Below are 15,742 nucleotides of genomic sequence, written 5' to 3'. Positions count from 1 at the left end.
GCATGCAAATACAGTGAAAAAACATAAGGATACAAAAATTGCCCGTGATGAAGAGTTAAACTCCTCATCAGGGGGTAAAGGACCTTCGTCGAGTCTCCACATAGTAATGTGGGGATCTGAGGAAAGCAGATTGAGGCACATGAAGCTTCCGTGCGCTGGGGAGTCGCCTAAAAAGAATGATGTACATCTCAAGGATGTAATAGTACTAGCCCTAACTATGTATTTTAGAGTCATATATATATATATTAAGATCTAAAATGATAGAATAAAAGTGAAAAGAGAGGAGAAATTCCTCAGAATTGTATCTTATAGAACTAAGGTTATGAAAACAAGATTATCCTCAATGTTGATGTAACCAAAATGTGTTCAAAACAGTGGAAACAAATTACCCACAAACTTTGTTATTTAGTTTCAAAACTTAAGATAAATATATAGTTACAAAGTAACTCACAATACTTTTACTAGATATTAATAGCGTATGGAAGATCTATAATTAGTCCGTAAGTAATAGTGGATCTTAGACTGAGAAAGAAAAAGGAAAATTTCCAATAGTTCAATAAGGGATTATGAAAATATATGATCTGAACAACAATTTCAATATGTTTTAATATTGAATTTAAAGAGAAAAAAAAAGGATCAATTAGGATAATAAATTATTTCTATAAACTTAAAATAATTCATAGAGTTATATTAATTTATATTGCATTTTTCAATGCATCTCAGCTTATGAGTTATAAATCAGGGAGTTATATGGGATAATAAGCGCAATTAAAGCAGCACTTAAATTTTTCTTAACCCTTAAAAGGTGTTATTTTAACAAAAACAATGAATTTTATGATAAAAATGAATTTCTTCAGTCCATGGAGTCATTGGGCCTTGGGGTGAGGTTGCAAATCGTCCTCATTTATGTGAATGATAATTTCCATGTCTCACCTCAGAATGTGTTGCATTTTGAAGGGAGGAGGCCGAAGCTGATCTTCTTCGTGTAGCAATGTTGGGTGAATTCCCATCTGTTAAATTGAGGTCTTGGAGCGCTTGTTGGAGTTCATCAGCTGTTCTGCATGAGACTCTTGTTATGTGATGGGTGAATCGTACAGAAAATGGGAAGCCCCATTGGTATTTTATATTATGACGTTGTAATTCCATTAATTGTGGCTTCATTGATCTCCTTTTAGATATTGTTAATTGGGAGAGATCAGCAAAGAGTTGGTAATTATATCCTTGGAACATGAGGTTGTTCTTTTCTCTAGCTGCATTTAAGAGCTGTTCCTTTGTCCGATAAAAATGGAATTTTGCTATTACATCTTGTGGGGGGGGCCATCCACTTTTTTGGGCATAAGAGCCCTATGCACTCTGTCCATTTCCAGGCTATCTAATGGTATTCCTGGCTGTAGTTCTTGGCACAGTGCTGTAATAGTTGCTTGTAGATCTATGACCGATTCAGGTATGCCTCTGAATCGCAGGTTTGACCTTCTGGCACGGTTTTCATAATCCTCCAGTCTGTTCTGCAATGTAACATTTTCTTCCTTCAGGAGTTCAATTTCAGATATAAATTATTGGGTAGTGCTTTCAATTTCCTCCACTTTAAGTTCCAGTGAGGCTGTGCGTTGTCCCAATTCTCTTATTTCCTTAGTTAAATTAGTAGTTATTTGCTCTGAGGTTTGCTTTAAAGCTTTATTAAGCATTTTTTCAAATTGTTTCAAAATGCTTGAGGGTACTATAGACTCTTGAATTGTTGTATGTGACACTGTTAAATCCGTCTCTGAGTCAGAGTCCCCAGGGGAGATAAGTTGTGGCATCTTAGGCTTATTACTCTTCTCTGAGGTAAATTTGCCTGAGGAGACTGGCACTTTTTTTATGGTATTCCACGCTTGTATGCCGCTATTAGGGGTCTGTTTCATCTTATTTCTGGTACCCCCCAGCACCATTTTAGATTCAAAATGTTCCCCTCACCTCTCAGGAGTAGATGCCTAGAAGTTTTTATAATTTTATGATGGCGGGCTGTCTGTATGATGCGGCTTTCTTCCCCTCACGGAGCGGAGCTCTAGCCTGACATGTCCGCCCCGCTAGCCTCCGCGCATGCGCCTCTACATTGTATTTTTTTAAATGTAACTGCCTACTCCCAAACTGTCATTTGAAGTAAAACACATAGCCAAGTATTATTCTCCACAATTTTTTTTATTGTGCATTAAAAAAAGAAAACAAATAAAATTAGACATGCTATCTGCCAATAGAACTTAACCAAAAAGTGCATTCTATGCATCCAAAAATATAGAAAATATACCAAATCAAATCATTACTCAACCAAAAAAATAATCTCAAAGCAATAACTCCAAGGCCAATAATAAATAACACGTTATCTCCTCCGATTCTGTAACATGGCTGGTTGACGAACGGCCATTCAGAAACGAACTGAAAAGCATGAAATGAAAAGTGCGAAATGAAAAGCGCTGTTAGAATATTATTCCAAATTCATAATTCGGCACTTATAGGTATAGAGTATGTGTGAATGACCTTGATCAATTGATTTGATATGATCCTCATCTAAAGCTGAGTATTGCTGGGAGTTTCTGGTGTATGAGGATGACCTATAAGGTTTCTTGGAATGTCATGAGAAGACAAAAATAGACACGTGTCTACGTAGCTAAAAGGAATAATACATTGTAGATTATATCCTGTTAAGTTAAGTTTAGAGTAGTCTCAATCATATTAATAAGTATTAGTATAGTTACTTAATGTAAAGTTGGTAATATTTGTTCATATTAGTAGATGTTTGGTTATATGACATTACATGATCAGCACATTACTTCAAGTAAAGAGTGTTACATGTGGGCTTGTCAATCAAGCTCCATATGACTCTCTGAGTTTCCGCAACTACTTTTGTATAGCATATTGCTGAAGTTAGCAGAAATGAATGTGTGCCATACAAGGTTCTGAGTTTTTGTGAGGTTATGATGTTCACATGTAACATATAAAGCCAACGCTTCCATATTGAAGGGCAGACAGGAAGACAGACACAAACACACACACCCTCTAGGAGGTATGACACTGATATATTTACACGAAGAGTCTGATAAGTTGGGACAGCTGAATTCTGTCAGAAGTCCAAGAATGTCATCTTCTTCTTTTTGAGACACATGAGTCAGGGTGGACAGAAGGCAGCAGCCAAGAAGCACACATGCTTTCATAAGCTTATTACAGCTTTTTAACCATTTATTCTATTTCATATTTTTTTACCCACACTGAACTGAACTATTATGCTTTTTACATTGTATTTATGATGCCAACTGTGTGACAATAAACTCACACTTTGTTTTAAGTCAGTTTGACTATCAATGCTATTCATCCGGAAACGCCTCTGAGATACAAGAATATTAGATATTAATAATATTCTTCAAGTGCGAATCAACACTCAGCAAACTTCTACTAACACAAAATTAGCAGAAGGAGCCCAAAGGGTGGCGCTAAAGAGCTGAAAAACCATGTAGTACGTCAGTACGTTCGTGTTTGTTGGCCAACAATTGTGTGCTGTGTGTATGCAGGACAAGTTTTGGCCAACGCGAACTGTTGACCAAATTGTCAGTTCCTCAGAGCTACTATGCTTAAGACTGACTGGTTGGCTAAGGATGTACTGAGATATGTCAAGACACGCAGGTTTAGTCACATTGTTTTAAGTCTCTGAGGTGAAGAAAAGTGCACATAAGTAGGCTGGTGAAACAGTCAAGGACCGATCAGTCCGCTCACCCGACCATAAGGCAAGGATATCCCATCACACGTAGTATCCCGAGTGTCCCAATTGCAGCCCGCTGTCCAGTATGTGTGGCTCACAGGGGCCAAGCCTGGTCAGCTGCCTTCACTTGTATCCTGGGTCAGCATGGGACTCCTCTTATCCATTTACTGTAAAGCCGCCTCAGTGTTCCTTCACCAAAATTCATCCTGCTGTCCTTGTGGAGTACACTGAGCATGTGCGAGCATGTTGAGCCTCGTCAATCTGTGACGCCAAAGTGTCACTGCTGTGGTGTCGTAACCAACATGTTTCACCGAATCACACGAGCCCCTGACCACAGACATCGGGCTATTTGAATGCAGTCACACTTGTGAGAATGTAAAATAAAAAGGTTTGCCTGAAAATGGGCTTTTGCCATCCACATGCACAATATCAGTGTTTTCTGTATTACTTGATGAAGGGGACATGGGAATCCAAAAGTACACCTCCAGGAGACATTATGAAAGTTTAGTCTCTATGCTTTCCCATACCGTCCCCATTTGTGATCAGAATTATAAACACAAGAAAAAAGTGAATACATTTATTTAAAAATATTAAAAAAGGTGATAAAACAGCAGCTGCATCTTTAGGATGGCTAGAAGAGACCAGCCTGATCATAAGGTACACTTTATAAAAGGGACATATAGGGGGCAGGGTGACCTGTGCCCCCGGGTGCCACGTTGGGGGGGGGCCCTGTCACTAGCAGGAGTAGTGAGCTTGGAGGCAGTGCAGTATGTGTCCTCTCCCCTTCTCCTTATTAGTGTAGCTCTACTGCATCCTCTCCTATTGATTGGCTGCTGCAAACCTTCCCGGGAAGTTTGTGTGTGTAGGAGGAAGGAGCGAGTAAAGTAAGTCCTTTCCTGGAACGGTGTTCTGACTAGAAGTGTCCCCCCTTGCGCAGTACGGAGGACAAGGAGACGCCGAAAGTCTCTGAAGTTGACCAGCTGACCATCAGCTGTACATGGGGCTTGGGCACTTAATAGTCAACGCTTTGTAACAGGGCCCCTCGCCACGCTTCGGGCACGGCCTCACTGCGCTCGGCATCTTTTTATTCTAACGCTATGTCCACTTGGATAGCGGAGCATGAACCTGGACTCAGGGCAGAATAAGTGCGCAGGTGCTGTGTAGAGCTGACGATCAGCTGATGAACTTCGGAGACTTTTGGCGTCTCGTTTGTCCTCCGTACTGCGCCTGCGCAGTACAGGGGGGACACTATCCGATGGGGACAGTATTCGACAAGACACCGGTGTTCTGCCGAGAAAGTTCCCCTCAGTGGATAAGGACCCCCCTCTACTGCGCAGGTGCAGAGCTTGCGCAGTACAAGTCGGCGGAAATAGCCGAAGCCGAATAGTTGTAAATCAGCTGTACACGGCGCCTGTAAGAGGGCCCCTCGCGGGCTTGCTTCGCTCGCCATGCTTCGGGCACGGCCTCGCTTCGCTCGCCACGCTTCGCTCGCCACGCTTCGGGCACAGCCTCGCTTCGCTGGTGGTGGGGCTTGAACCTGGACCTAGGGCGCAGGCGCCGTGTACAGCTGATTGAAGGTTTTCAGCTTCTTTGCTCTTTTTGGCGGCTCCTTAGTTGTTTGTACTGTGCAAGCGCTGCGCCTGCACAGTACAGGGGGGTCCTTTTCCGCCGGGGAACTTTCTCGGCAAGACACCGGCACGGATCGTCTTCTAGTACCAGGAGGAGTAGAGCTCGGCCGATCCTTCCTCCTCCACATTACCAGATGACAGTCGGACTAGGAAGGATGGATTTGTGTGTGAAGTACTACACAGAATGTAGTACAGTCCCAGCAATCGCCGATCTTTCACTACACACAACCGATCTGACAGTAAAGTGATCTTTCAGCTGTTCTTTTCACTGTCGGCTGCAGTTCAAAGATCGGTTGTGTGTAGTGAGAGATCGGTGATTGCTGGGACTGTAATAGTGTAGTGCCTAGGAGAGGGCTCTGGAGTTCTGCACACACCCTCCTCCACATTCACACGCATTCCTCATCTCTGAGCCGTTATACCATGCTGGTTAGGGTGGGGTGAGGATGAGCTCAGCCTCAGGCTTGTTGGCAAACAACACGTGTAGAGCCTGCCAGGAAGTCAGCGCTAATCACAGGCTCCGACTCATTTCCCATCTCTGCAGCCCTCTATCTGGAAATCTCTCCCTGCCTGTGATTAGCGCTCCGCACTGCTGACTCCCCGGGATCTGCATGTGCTGTCTACGAATACGTCTGAGATCATCCATACACTGGGGACATTGAAGTAAGGAAAGGCTCTGGCGTGGGGGGGGGGGGGCTCTGATGTAAAGGGGGGATTAATGTAAGGAAGGACTCTGATGTAAAGGAGGGATTAATGTAAGGAGGGCTCTGATGTAAAGGAGGGATTAATGTAAGGAGGGCTCTGATGTAAAGGAGGGATTAATGTAAGGAGGGCTCTGATGTAAAGGAGGGATTAATGTAAGGAGGACTCTGATGTAAAGAAGGGATTAATGTAAGGAGGACTCTGATGTAAAGGAGGGATTAATGTAAGGAAGGACTCTGATGTAAGAGGGGGGGCTCTGATGTAAGGGGGGACTCTGATGTAAAGGAGGGATTAATTTAAGGAAGGACTCTGATGTAAAGGAGGGATTAATGTAAGGAAGGACTCTGATGTAAAGGAGGGATTAATGTAAGGAAGGACTCTGATGTAAGAGGGGGGGCTCTGATGTAAGGGGGGACTCTGATGTAAAGGAGGGATTAATTTAAGGAAGGACTCTGATGTAAAGGAGGGATTAATGTAAGGAAGGACTCTGATGTAAAGGAGGGATTAATGTAAGGAAGGACTCTGATGTAAAGGAGGGATTAATGTAAGGGGGGACTCTGATGTAAAGGAGGGATTCATTTAAGGAAGGACTCTGATGTAAAGGAGGGATTAATGTAAGGAAGGACTCTGATGTAAAGGAGGGATTAATGTAAGGAAGGACTCTGATGTAAAGGAGGGATTAATGTAAGGAAGGACTCTGATGTAAGAGGGGGGGCTCTGATGTAAGGGGGGACTCTGATGTAAAGGAGGGATTAATTTAAGGAAGGACTCTGATGTAAAGGCGGGATTAATGTAAGCAAGGACTCTGATGTAAAGGAGGGATTCATGTAAGGAAGAACTCTGATGTAAGGGGGCTCTGATGTAAGGGGGGACTCTGATGCAAAGAAGAGGCTATTGTAAGGAGGAACACTGATGTATGGGGGCATTGATGTAAGGTGGGACATAAAGAGGGAACTGATGTAAGGGGGGACTCTGATGAAAGGAAGACACTATTGTCGGGGGGGGGGGGCACTGATGTAAGGAGGGGCTCTGAAGTAGGGGGAAGGCTCTGATGTAAGGAGGCACACTGAAATATGAAAGGACTCTGATGTAAAGAGTGGGGGCTGCACTGATGTAAGGGGGGACTCTGATGCAAGGAAGACGCTATTGTAAGGGGGGGAAACCAATGTATGGGGGCATTGATGTAAGGTGGGACATTAATATAAAGAGGGAACTGATTTTAAGAGGGAGCTCTGGTGTAAGGGGGGACTCTGTTGTAAACTGGGGAATTGATGTAAGCAGGGACTCTGAAGTGATGTAAGGGGGACACTATTGTAAGAGGGGACATTGCTATAAGGGGTACTCTGATGTAAGGGAGGCCACTGATGTAAGAGGGCACACTGATATAAGGGGGTACTCTGATAAAAGAGGGGGATCTGAAGTAGGGGGGACTCTGATGTAAAGTGGGGAATTGATGTAAGGGAGGACTCTAATGAAAGGCACTATTGTCAGGGGGAGACACTAATGTAATAGGGGATGTTGATATAAGGGGGGGGGGGGCTCACTGATGTAAAAAGGGGCAACTGATGTAAGGAGGGGCTCTGAAGTAGTGGGGGACACTGTAAGGAGGCACACTGAAGTAGGAAAGGACTCTGATGTAAAGGGGGGGGGGGGGGCACTGATGTAAAGGAGGCACTGAGGTGGGTGCTGAACTGAGTCTTTGCCTCGGGTGAAAGAATGTCTAGCTATGCCACTGTAGGGGGTCCTGATATTGGGAAATATACAGTGATGTCTTCCCATTGATCTAGCTGGAGATAAACCTTATGGGGCAGCAACTTGCCTATTTGTGTTGTGGGTGCAGCTAGTCTGTTGTAATAATAAATACTAGAGCTGTGTATTTGCCTATATATGCGTGCATAATGTAGATCATATGTAGACTACTTTATATTGTCAGAAATGAGTTTGCAGGCAGCTTTTTACAATTTGCTGAGATAAACATGTATCTTGCTGTTACCGATTCCTTTTCAATGTCATCAACTGTCTGTTGTTAAAGGGCCGGCTCACACCACAAATTCTGCCTTCCGGATGCTTTTGTGTGTTTTTGATGCATTTTTTTTGTCAGGCTTATAAAGGCAGTCTACATGCTTTTCACAGTACAGGTTTCCTTTAGCTTTAGATCAGGGGTAGGCAACCTTAAAGAGGTGGAGATCTACCTGAACATCATGGGAGAATTCAATGATCACCGGGCACCGTGTCGCCTCCTCACACCTGATTTAAACCTCTAATTGCAGTATTTCCGCGTCACAATCATGTGCATTGCGAGGCAATCAATAGTTTAAATCAGGTCACTTGGATCGCTTTTCAGATGAGCAGCAGTGCCTGCCGTGCTTGTGAATGAGCCATTAGTTGCATTTGGCAGAGGCACCCTTCGGGCTCGTTAACACAACGTTGGGGGGGTTGTAAAACTCTACGGTTGAGTTGCATATTTACCGCCACCAATCCCTTCCCCCTTTAGCCGCTGACGCAGCAGCCAAAGGTGTACACATGCCACAGCAGGAATTAAGCCCCCTGTTGCTTTTGGTGGGTGCTACCGCCTGCCAAACGCGACCCATTCAAGTAAATGGGGCCACTCTGCAAGCGTTGTGAAACTGCATTCTTCTGCGGGGTCCAAGGGGTTGAAGCAGGTGGTGAGAAAGCAACACAACCGCTGCCTGCTTTAACCCCTTGTTTGCTGCACTGCACAAGGTTGCAGGACATTTGCAGAGTGGCCTCATTCACTTGAATGGGTTATGCTTGGCAGGTGCTACACCCACCAACCATGACAGGGCATAGAACTCCTGCTGCAGCTGTGACATGCCTATGCCCCTGGCTACTGCAGCTAAAGGGGGTTCAGTTGGGGCAGGGGTGGTAAAAACACATCTTAACTATAGAGTTTCCCCCCACCCCCCCAAACTACAAATATAAATGAACTCTTACTGTTCTGAGCCCCCTATAAGGCTGCTTTCACACTGATGCGCTGCAGTTTACCTACACCGCGGGGGGGGCAGCGCAGTGCATCTGCAACATAGACTTCTATTATATCCTGCAGGAATGGGTCACTTTCTGAAAGCGCACCAAATCTCCTGCATTCACAAAATGCACCAAACCCACAGGAAGTCTATGGCTAAGTGTGGCTAACTCTCAGAAAAGCTGCAGGTACATTGCACTGCACCCGCGGTGTGGGTAAACAGCAGTGCATCAGTGTAAAAGGATCCCTATACTATTATTTCCATTGTATTGTTTCACACTGACCTGAAGATTTCTTCTTTCCTGCTGCTGGCACCACTTTGAAGACAGCTAGCCGGGATAAGAGGTGGAGTGCAGTTGGTATCACTCCGCATGGGACAGGAGCCAGCACTACAGAGGAGGCATCAGTTTATGCGGCTCTTGCTCCCTTCTACTTTGGAATTAATAAAGTATTCTGTATAGCTCCAACTTTACAAGCAGTCCCTCTGCATTGGACTCTGTTTGATCCTCTGGGATGGGGGGGGGTCAGCAAGTCCGCGGTCTACCAATCACCTATCTGCGATCTAGTGGTAGATTGCAACTTGCTGGTTGTTGACCCCCGATTTAGGGCCTATATGGACTATGCCTTTCATTATGTGTTTGATTTTTTTTTTTTTTTGTGCACTGAGGTATGCTGCATCAAGGCACCTCGTGTGTTGTAAGCACATTGTGTGGTTTAACCATTTCAGCCCCGAAAGATTTGGCTGCTCAATGACCAGGCCATTTTTTGCGATATGGCACTGCGACGCTTTAACTGACAATTGCACGGTCGTGGGATGTTGTGCCCTAACAAAATTGACGTCCTTTTTTCGCAACAGATAGAGCTTTCTTTTGGTGGTATTTGATCATCTCTGCGGTTTTTATTTTTTGCGCTATAAACAAAAAGAGCGACAATTTTGAAAAAAACACAATATTTTGTACTTTTTGCTATAATAAATATCCCCAATCTTTTTTTTTTTTTTTTAAAGCAAATTTTTTCCTCAGTTTAGGCCGATATGTATGTATTCTACATATTTTTGGTAATAAAAATCACACTAAGCATATATTGATTGGTTTGCACAAAAGTTATAGCATCTACAAAATAGGGGAAAGATTTATGGCATTTTTTATTACTATTTTTTATTTTTACAAGTAATGGCGGTGATCACTTTTTTTTTTTTTTTTGGGACCATTGGCCCGGGACGGGCTGGACACTAAGATCCAGTGGTCTCCCCAGTCTGGCCAGCGAGCGCGTGCAGACCGCAGCTACGTGCTAGGTCGACCGCGACATAGCCCCACTGGATTGGGGCCGGCCCTGCAAATTAAACGTCTTGCGAGGTCGCATACGACCGGGTCTCGGCCTGTGTCGCCACTTCTGTGGCGAGGAGGATCAGCCTGGGAGCATTATCCGTGCACTCACTGGAGTGGTAAGTAGGGGGCCCCCCTCCTCTCCTTCCCTGGAGTGGTGTGGGGCACGGCTACTCTCTGGGGTGGTCGGTCTCTCTGGGGTTCTCGTCCACATCCTGGCTTAGGTGCTTTGGACACTCTGTCCACCCCCCCTCCCCTCCAGGGTGTAGTGATCGGGTATATTGGGTGGATATAGTGTGATATGATAATTAATATTTAGGTATTATTATAATGATGATGATGTAAGTACTCTTCCGCAGCAACCCAATTCTTCCAGAGAGATGCACTTTATTGACTTCCAACACAGAACAAAGTCCAAAGTCCACAGATGACAAAGAAATCCGACAGAGGAGATATAATTTAGAACCCCATGTCTTAGGTCCGAGTGTGCATACACAGACAAGCCTCACTCATACACAGATGAGCCTCACTCCCCCTACAGACAAGCCTCACTTACCAAACCTATAGACTGCATGCCATGTTATATTCACCAGGCATTGAATGGCTGAGCAATTTGATTGGCCGTTCCAATTTAGGACTTGAACAGCCGTGAACCACCCCAATTTGCACTCCCGCATATCAACATCAACAAGTCCCCTTTAGATATATTAATTAGAAAAACAGAACACCCTTTTGAGCCCTTGGAATACCTACATTCCTGCATATCAACAAGCCCCCCTGATATATTAGCCCCACAGGAGGGAGCCTCCGCTAGGCCAACCCAAAACATTCCCTGATCCCATTGTTACCCCCTCAAGTCTAATTACCATCAATAAATATTTCTTCTATGGTCCTTTAAACAATGTACCCTTTGAAATGTTCAAATAGACTTGCATAAGATTAACACATCAAAGAGTCTTCAGCTGTTAAAATTCAGTTGGACAAATCAACCATTCGGTCAACATTGACTGCATGTGTACATACACACAACAATGTCCCACATAAATCGGTGAACATATTACAACACAGGGTTGTCATTAGGGGGGTACATCTTGGCACCTGATGGTTGGGTGGGTGACCAGGCATCCACAGATCTGCGCTCACTGCGGCGGCCCTCCACTAATTTAGGCTGCAAAGCCTTCCGAGCACTCGACCGGGCGACGTGCGGGGCGGCCCTAGAGCAGGTGGCAGAAATCATTGCTTTCCGTTGCGGGCATCCGCCCTCCTTCCTCGGCCCTTGCCTGGTCCCCGCCCCCCCGCGGACCTGTGCACTCGCGGCGGGTGGATGAAAATTTAGGCCGCGGCCTACTAGTTCGTACGGGTGCTCTGAGGGCGACCCCCCCACTTGGGGGGGTTGTTTAAGTGGGCCCTTCCCCCATGAGGGGGCTTAGTGGATGCCCCCCCTGTGAGGGGCCTCAGCCAGTGCCCTCTGTGAAGGGCCCAGTGGTGTCCTCTGTGCGGGGCGTGCGTAGATGCCCCCTGTGCGGGGTCTCAGCCAGTGCCCCATGTGAGGGGTTCAGTGGATCCCCTCTGGGAAGGGTTTCTGTAGATGCTCCTTGTGTGGGGTCTCAGCCAGGGCCCCCTGTGAGGGGTCCAGTGGTCCCCCCTGTGCGGGGTCTCAGCCAGTGCCCCTGTTAGGGGTCCAGTGGTGCCCCCTGTGCGTGGTATCAGGCTCCCCAGTGTGGGGTCTCGGGCCGGTGCCACCTGGTGCAGTGCCTCGGTCGACGTCCCCCGTGTGGGACCTCGGTGACGCCCCTGTGCGAGGCCTAAGGCGGCGGAGGTCTCAGTCGGCGACCCCCCCGCGCGCAAGGCGACCATGATTCTGGTAAAGGTGTCTCCGGCTTTAAGGGATTCGGCTGACATACCTGGAGGGGAAGCAGATTCCCTCTGCTTTCGCCGAGTGGATGGACCAGTTGGTCTGGGGGCTGCAGTTTGTATGCGATGCTTCTTGGATGCAGTTCCCTTGGTTGCTAAGCTCTCTTTCTGCAGTGGTGCTTAGACATATATTAGGGTTTAAGTGTTGGTCTGCGGACTGGGCTTCTAAAAAAGCTCTGACTGGGTTACCATTTCAAGGCAATTGTCTGTTTGGGGCTACCCTGGATGACATTGTTACGAGTCTCGCAGGAGGGAAGTGTGAATGTCTTCCACAATCTGAAATGGGGAAAAGGGCCTTGCAGCGGATGTGGTCCTTCTCGGCACGCAATGGACCTGGTCTGGCGAGCCGAGAGCGGGGCTCTCTAGACCCATGGACAAGACCCCTTTAGCATGAAGGCGCGCCCTCACCTATGTCCTAGTGTTCCGGCCTTGAACCCCGAAAAGGGTTTTTCCCTTCCAATTGGTGTCTGTCACCGGACTGTTGGCAGTTCTCCTTCAGGGTGTGCTTGTCCCGGTTCCAGTGGGTACAGGATAGAGTCCATCCGCACGTTGGTGGCATCCCTTCATCATGGGGACTTTCGGGCTTCTGTCGACATCACGGATGCTTATTTACGCACTCCAATATGTGCCCAACACCAACACTTCCTCTATCCTACTGTGGGAAAAGAGCGTTTTCAGCTCACAGAGTTGACTTTTGGTCTCGCCTCCACCCCTCGCGTACTCACAAAGGTGTTGGCCCCAGTTCTGGCGCGGTTACGTAAGCGGGGGATTGCGGTCCTGGACTGCTTGGACGATCTTCTTTTGCGAGCAGAGTCCTCAGCTACCCTTTTAGAGGCGACGTAGCTCGCCATACAGACCTCAGTTTTCAGTTGGCTTCTATACTACCTGAAGTCTGCTCCGGCTCCTTCCAGAAAATTGGATTATCTGGGCCTGACTCTGGTTTCATCTCTGGCCAGAGTGTTTCTTCTTCTGGACAAACTCCAGAAGTTACATGCTGCGTTTCAACTACTGTTGTCTCGCAGGTGGGCCTCCCTGCGGTCCTGCAGGTAGGTTGTTGGGCCTGATGGTATCTACCTTCGAGGCGGTTCCATTTGCGCAGTTCCATACAAGCTCCTTTCAAGTGAGATCCTGGCATAAAGTGCCCGAGGTCTCTGGGCTATCAGATTCTGCTGAGCCAGAAACCGGGGGTCCCTGGTCTGGTGGCTTCACTTTCCGGGATTTCGGCAGGGCACATCCTTTCTCCCCTTGTATTGGACAGTGGTCACCACCAATGCCAGTCTGTCCAGGTGGGGAGGTGTCCTGGAACTGGGTTCTGCTCAGGGGTGGCCCCTTCACCAGGACATGTTTCATCGGATATGCCTCCGATGGGGCACTCCCGAGGTAGACCTGTTGGGGTCCTGGCTTAACGGAACGGTACTGAGGTTTCTGGCAAGGTCACAGGCTCTTCTGGTGGGGCCTGTATAGTTGGATTTACGCCTCTCCTCCTCTCAAGATTCTGCTGTGCCTTTTGCGCAGGATCGAGGCCGAAGGGATTCCGGTTATTCTAGTGGACCTGGATGGTCTTGGTACGCCAACCTGGTGTGCTTGGTCGCTGAGTCCCTTGGTGACTGCCTCTCAGAGGCATTCTACTGTCCCAAGGGCCAATCTTCCATTCTGCTTCACTCGCTCGTTTTTGAAGGCCTGGCTGTTATGCGCCAGGTGCTGAAGTTACGACGCTGCTGAAGGCTAGGAAGCCTTTCTCTGGGAAGATTTACCACCGAACATGGATAGCATACATATCCTGGTGCGAGGCACTTGCCATTTACCCTCCTTCTTTCTCAGGGGCTCGGATTTCGTCCTTCTTTCACGGGGGGGGGTGGGGGTTTAGCAGAACTTGGCCTTGAGTACCATCAAGGGCCAGGTGTCATCCGCCTGAGCCACCTCACAACCTCTCAAGTCACGCTCTCTGGGCCCTGAATACTACTGGGTGGAGAGCTTACTCTGCCGGGTAAGGCAAGGATATAAGCAGGCAGGCGGCTGGCTGGGACTTCAGCTAAGGCAGAAGAACAGAAGAACATGCGAGCGGGAGCGGAATGGGCATGCGCCCGAAACTGAAGAAATAGTCCCTCCGCTCCGACCAGCACATCATCAGAAAGTGGCACAGATAATGGGAGAAAAAACAAACCCGCCCCCCCCCCCAAGCTAGTAGGAGCAATGGAGCAGGGTTGTGTGATTCAGAAGTTATTTATTTCTTTTTTTAATTCTGCACTGATTGATTGTTTTTGAAATTGCCCAGGCCTCTCTTCAAATCCAATCCAGGGACAGACTTGGTCGGGGTACAATGTCCTCAGTCTGGGGATGTCTGGTCACCCTACTCTTGGCACACAATACTGCTGCACTCAGATCCTTATAGATTATGGATCTGAACACAGCTTATTGTTCACCCATGTACATTCCCGCAAAATGGTTTAAAGCATGATAATTTGGAGTGAACAAGCAATGACTCGGCAGTGAAAGTGCCTAAATCCCTGTATTTCAGACTTATGGGTACAGTAAATTTCATAAATTGAATGGGGCAACATGGGAACATTTTTAATCAACTGGGCTGTCCTGAGCTATCGGGAAGTTGAAGGCCAATTATCAAATATCTCTCATGTAGGTAAGATTTGTGCCTTCTGTAATGTACTGAGGAGGTTGAGGAGGCTTCTTCAAAGAGCTTTTATCACAAGACATATATGGTAGCTACTGTTGTTCTGCTTTGAAATGTGAATGAATTTGGGCCATCAGGTCATCTGTAAGCTTGCATCATTATTTGGTAAATTGCAGGGCAAAACAAGCATTTGCAAATTCAGCTTCCTGGCGCCTAGTATTTATATGCTTGTTTCACATCTGTAATAAGGATGAATGCTCTGAAGCGGACACCTTCCAAAATAAGGCCTGACATTTCTTAAATGTTCTACAGGACAGCTTCATGTCCCAATTGGTGGATTCCCCGACTAGGAGACAACTTGGAAACTAGCGACCACAGGATTATTACAGTCCACATAAATCATAGAAGGGGAGTACAAGAACACAAAATTTCAAAAGAGCCAACTTTTCTAAACTGCGCTCAATGCCGCAGGATATTAAGTGGGACCAAAGCCTTGAAACATTGAACACAGAGGAAAAATGGGAATGCTTTAGGAATATATCAAATTTATCACCAAGTGGATTCCAAGGGGTAATAAATATAGAAGAACAAAGGGTAAACCCGGGTGGCTGAACCAAAAAGTAAAATGTCATATGAAGGACAAAAAAATGACCTTTACAAGTACAATGTGGAGGGGTCAGTGTCGGCATTCAAACAATACAAGGAATGCAATGTGAGGTGTAAAAACGCAATCAGGGCAGCTAAAAAAGAATATGACAGACACATAGTGGAGGAGAGTAAAAATAAACCCAAGAAGTTTTTTAAACATATTGACAGTAAAAAGGCGAGGAC

At 46.4% G+C, this 15,742-nt stretch overlaps 1 protein-coding gene across 4 annotated transcripts in view; it reads left to right on the top strand.

Annotated features, from left to right (window-relative positions):
• The window catches only part of LOC141127385 (glycoprotein-N-acetylgalactosamine 3-beta-galactosyltransferase 1-like), a 145,161-nt gene that overhangs the window by 108,076 nt on the left and 21,343 nt on the right, over positions 1-15,742 (top strand). For 2 of the 4 annotated variants that reach the window (XM_073613748.1, XM_073613745.1), the window contains exon 1: positions 5,849-6,018. The exons of 1 other annotated variant lie outside the window; for it this stretch is intronic. The gene's annotated coding sequence lies outside the window, so the exon portion shown is untranslated. Of the gene's footprint in view, positions 1-5,847; positions 6,019-15,742 lie in introns of those variants that run through there. One more of the 4 variants, XM_073613746.1, reaches the window with a different exon arrangement.

The sequence above is a fragment of the Aquarana catesbeiana genome, linkage group LG02 (genome assembly GCF_042186555.1).
Source record: "Aquarana catesbeiana isolate 2022-GZ linkage group LG02, ASM4218655v1, whole genome shotgun sequence".
NCBI lineage: Eukaryota > Metazoa > Chordata > Amphibia > Anura > Ranidae > Aquarana > Aquarana catesbeiana.
Note: the sequence above shows the minus strand (reverse complement) of the source record. Positions and strands in the feature narration are given on the sequence as shown.